The sequence below is a fragment of the Bos grunniens genome, chromosome 3 (assembly GCF_055505025.1).
Source record: "Bos grunniens cultivar Pamir isolate PY7600 chromosome 3, Bosgru_T2T1.0, whole genome shotgun sequence".
NCBI classification, from domain to species: Eukaryota; Metazoa; Chordata; class Mammalia; order Artiodactyla; family Bovidae; genus Bos; species Bos grunniens.
Window position 1 is genome coordinate 15533001 of NC_141167.1, and position 4968 is coordinate 15537968.

Sequence of the window (4968 nt, forward strand, 5' to 3'; positions counted from 1 at the left end):
TTTTTTTTTGGTAGATGAAGCCTTGTTTTTTATTGATTTGTGCAGTTGCTGAGGCCACTGTACAGAGAAGAAGGGGAGAACTTTATTTCTTGGTCTCTTCCTTCTTGGACAGAGTCTTGATGACCTCCTCCTTTTTGGTCTGGAGATGCTCTTCATGGTGCTTGCGGGCTTCCTTGGTCTTAGACCTGCAGGCCTCAGCCTGGTTCACCAGAAGTTTCTTTTGAGTCTTGTCTGCCTTCAGCTTGTGGATATGTTCCATGGGGATCTGCTTGTTTATGAACACGTTATCCTTCACCTTCAGGTACAGGCTGTGATATATGTGGTGGTTAATCTTCTTGGATTCATGGTATCAGCTGAGCAGCTGGCACAGAATTATCATCCTCCTCATCCAGGTTAGCTTCTTGGGCATTTGAGCATTCTTCCCATTCTGGCTCAGAGGGTAAAGTGTCTGCCTTTACAATGCGGGAGACCGGGGTTTGATCCCTGGGTCAGGAAGATCCCCGGAGAAGGAAATGACAACCCACTCCAGTACTCTTGCCTGGAAAATCCCATGGATGGAGGAGCCTGGTGGGCTACAGTCCATGGGGTTGCAGAGTTGGATACGACTGAGCGACTTCACTTTCAGCACCCTTTTGCTTACCTATGCCTATATGCCTGCCCTTCTGGCAAGCCAAGGTGTTTTTCCGGCATCAACCCCAGGAATGGACAGTCACAGGCTTCCCCATGATCAGCCCGTCTTTGATCAGCTTCCACATCTGCTGATGGGAGTTGGCATTGGCGATTTCATTAGTCTCACTGGGGTCCAGCCAGACCTTCTTTTTGCCACAAAAGAGGACTCTGGAGGCAAGCCTCTCCTGAAGTCTAAGCATACTCATGGCTGCAGCTGCAGCGGCCAAAAAAAAAATGTATTTTTTTTCACTGATGAATTGACATTTATGGAGCCCCTTTCTTGTGCCAGGTCAGGGCTAAAGTTACAAAGGATGAATAGGGGCTGCCTCATGGAGCTCTCCAGCCCATCTATCAATACTATTTTTCTGCAAAGAGGAACAAGTTATTACTCACTTTCCATGATTCACTTCTCTAGAGCTACACCCCTACCAACCAAGTCCCAGGCACAAACATTTCTTACCTGGATCTTCTATGAATTGAGCTCCTAACTGGACTCCCTACTTTCATCTTTGTCCCCTTTCAATTTATTCTTTACAGAGTAGCTGAAAACATATTACTCCTTTTATCAAAACTTTTTAATGGCTTATTATTTCCTTCTGCGTAAAGGTCAAATTCTTAAGTAAAAGACTATGCATTATGGCATGACCGCACACTCCCCGCTCCTTCTTACTTTTCCCATTCTTTCCCCAGTCTCTTCCTTCTCAAATATGCTAAACATTGTCAGACCTCAAGGCCTTTTTGCTCTTGCTGTTCACTGTGCATGGCACACTTATTCCAGCCCCACAGTTTTTCTCTTATTTTCTTTGGGTCTGTCTGTACTCAAATGTCAGCTAATCTTGTAAACAGATAACATATGGGGCCCTCAGAGAAAAAGAACCAGGCATGGCTTTCTTGACATAAGAGAATCCATTTTTGGCCTAAGCCATTTTGTGATCTAAGCCTGGCCAAAATGGTTGCCCTTGAACAGGTCTTGGTAATTAATGAGCTTAAATCATGTTCCGATGTCAGATCTGGACCATAAAGAAGGCAAAACGCCAATTAATAATGCTTTTGAACTGTGGAGAGTCCCTTGAATTTGAGAGTCCCTTGGACAGCAAGGAGATGAAACTAGTCTATCCTAAAGCAAATCAACCCTGAATATTCACTGGAAGGACTGATGCTGAAGCTGAAGCTCCAATACTTTGGCCACCTGATGCAAAGAGTCAACTCAGTGGAAAAGACCCTGATGATGGGAAAGATTGAGGGCAAGAGAAGGGGGTGACAGAGGATTAGATGGTTGGATGGCATCACTGACTCAATGGACATGAGTTTGAGCAAACTCTGGGAAATAGTGAAGGACAGGGAAGCCTGACATGCTGCAGTTCATGGGGTCACAAAGAGTGGGACAGGACTTAGCGACTGAACAGCAACAACAAGGGAACAAAAGAAGGCAGGAACAAAGGAAAAGCAGCCAAGAAACAGTGCTGCTGCTAAGTCGCTTCAGTCGTGTCCGACTCTGTGCGATCCCATAAACAGCAGCCCACCCGGCTTCCCCGTCCCTGGGATTCTCCAGGCAAGAACACTGGAGTGGGTTGCCATTTCCTTCTCCAGTGCATGAAAGTGAAAAGTGAAAGTGAAGTTGCTCATTCGTGTCCGACCCTAGCGACCCCATGGACTGCAGCCTACCAGGCTCCTCCGCCCATGGGATTTTCCAGGCAAGAGTACTGGAGTGGGGTGCCATCGCCTTCTCCACAAGAAACAATTGTTGAGTGCTAAAACAGAGCCTTTTAACAATCTGATCTATATCTTTGAGCTGTTCTTCAGGCACTGAGGTCTCCACCTTAGTGGCTTCTCTTGTGGATCAGATGGTAAAGAATCTGCCTGCAATGCAGGAGAGCTGGGTTTGATCCCTGAGCTGATAAGATCCCCTGGACAAGGTAATGGCTACCCACTCCTGTATTCTTGCCTGGAGAAGTTCATGGATAGAGGAGCCTGGTGGGCTATAGTCTATGGGATGGCAAAGAGTTGGACACAGTTGAGCAACTAACACACAAGGTTTCCACCCAGGTGGAGGATGGTAACTGTCAATACATGCAAAGATCCCAAACTGGTTGGAAACTAAGGAATGATAATGTTGACCTGTTTTGACCCTCAATCAACTAAAGCTTGGGTTCTGGCAAGCTTTGCCCCAATTCTATGCTGAATTCTCTTTAGCTTGAGCCCCTTCATGAATATTCATGTTCCCACAGTTCAGAACTTCCCCAGTTTTGCTGTTTGGGGAGATACTGCTGTAGGGAAAAATCCATGGTGTCCTCCTTACTTGCTGTAAGAAATAAATCATACTTTCTCCCACTCTTTGGCTTGCTTGTGTCTTTTTTGTTGTTTTTGTTTTTGGCTGCACCATATGGCTTGCAAGATCTTAGTTCTCTGACTAGGGACTGAACCTGGGTCCTCAGCAGTGAAAGCAAAGAGTCCTAACCATTGTGATAGGAATGTGTGTGATAAGTCACTTCAGTCGTGTCTGCCTCTTTTCAAACTTATACAGTGAAGCCCGCTAGGCTCCTCTATCCATTGGATTTTCCAGGCAAGACTCATTTCAGTTCAGTTCAGTCAGTCAGTCATGTCCGACTCTTTGCGACCCCATGATTCACAGCACGCCAGGCCTCCCTGTCCATCACCAACTCCCAGAGTTCACTCAGACTCACGTCCATCGAGTCAGCGATGCCATCCAGCCATCTCATCCTCTGTCATCCCCTTCTCCTCCTGCCCCCAATCCCTCCCAGCATCAGAGTCTTTTCCAATGAGTCAACTCTTCACATGAGGTGGCCAAAGTATTGGAGTTTCAGCTTTAGCATCATTCCTTCCAAAGAAATCCCAGGGCTGATCTCCTTCAGAATGGACTGGTTGGATCTCCTTGCAGTCCAAGGGACTCTCAAGAGTCTTCTCCAACACCACAGTACAAAAGCATCAATTCTTCAGCACTCAGCCTTCTTCACAGTCCAACTCTCACATCCATACATGACCACAGGAAAAACCATAACCTTGACTAGACGAACCTTTGTTGGCAAAGTAATGTCTCTGCTTTTGAATATGCTATCTAGGTTGGTCATAACTTTTCTTCCAAGGAGTAAGTGTCTTTTAATTTCATGGCTGCAGTCACCATCTGTAGTGATTTTGGAGCCCCAAAAAATAAAGTCTGACACTGTTTCCACTGTTTACTCATCTATTTCCCATGAAGTGATGGGACCAGATGCCATGATCTTCATTTTCTGAATGTTGAGCTTTAAGCCAACTTTTTCACTCTCCACTTTCACTTTCATCAAGAGGCTTTTGAGTTCCTCTTCACTTTCTGCCATAAGGGTGGTGTCATCTGCATATCTGAGGTTATTGATATTTCTCCCGGCAATCTTGATTCCAGCTTGTGCTTCTTCCAGCCCAGCGTTTCTCATGATGTACTCTGCATAGAAGTTAAATAAGTACGGTGACAATATACAGCCTTGACGTACTCCTTTTCCTATTTGGAACCAGTCTGTTGTTCCATGTCCAGTTCTAACTTTTGCTTCCTGACCTGCATATAGGTTTATCAAGAGGCAGGTCAGGAGGTCTGGTATTCCCATCTCTTTCAGAATTTTCCACAGTTTATTGTGATCCACACAGTCAAAGGCTTTGGCATAGTCAATAAAGCAGAAATAGATGTTTTTCTGAAACTCTTTTGCTTTTTCCATGATCCAGCAGATGTTGGCAATTTGATCTCTGGTTCCTCTGCCTTTTCTAAAATCAGCTTGAACATCTGGAAGTTCACGGTTCACGTACTGCTGAAGCCTGGCTTGGAGAATTTTGAGCATTACTTTACTAGTGTGTGAGATGAGTGCAACTGTGCGGTAGTTTGAGCATTGCCTTTGGCATTGTCTTTCTTTGGGATTGGAAAGAAAACTGACCTTTTCCAGTCCTGTGGCGACTGCTGAGTTTTCCAAATTTGCTGGCATCTTGAGTGCAGCACTTTCACAGCATCATCTTTCAGGATTTGGAATAGCTCAACTGGAATTCCATCACCTCCACTAACTTTGTTTGTAGTGATGCTTTCTAAGGCCCACTTGACTTCACATTCCAGGATGTCTGGTAAAAACAAACAAATAAAAGAATACTGGAGTGGGTTGCCATGTCCTCCACTAGGGGATCTTTCTCACCCAGGGATTGAACCTGCGTCTCTTATGTCTCCTGCACTGGCAGATGGATTCTTTACCACTAGTGCCACCTGGGAATAGGAATAGAATATTTATACAGGTAGCTGTGAAAGTTCCAGTTTCTAAGTCACATCCA

General features: G+C 45.3%; 1 pseudogene; it reads right to left on the reverse strand.

Moving 5' to 3' along the window:
- Positions 1 to 1006, reverse strand: LOC147375079 (large ribosomal subunit protein eL19-like; annotated as a pseudogene).
- Between the last annotated feature and the right edge of the window lie 3962 nt (positions 1007 to 4968).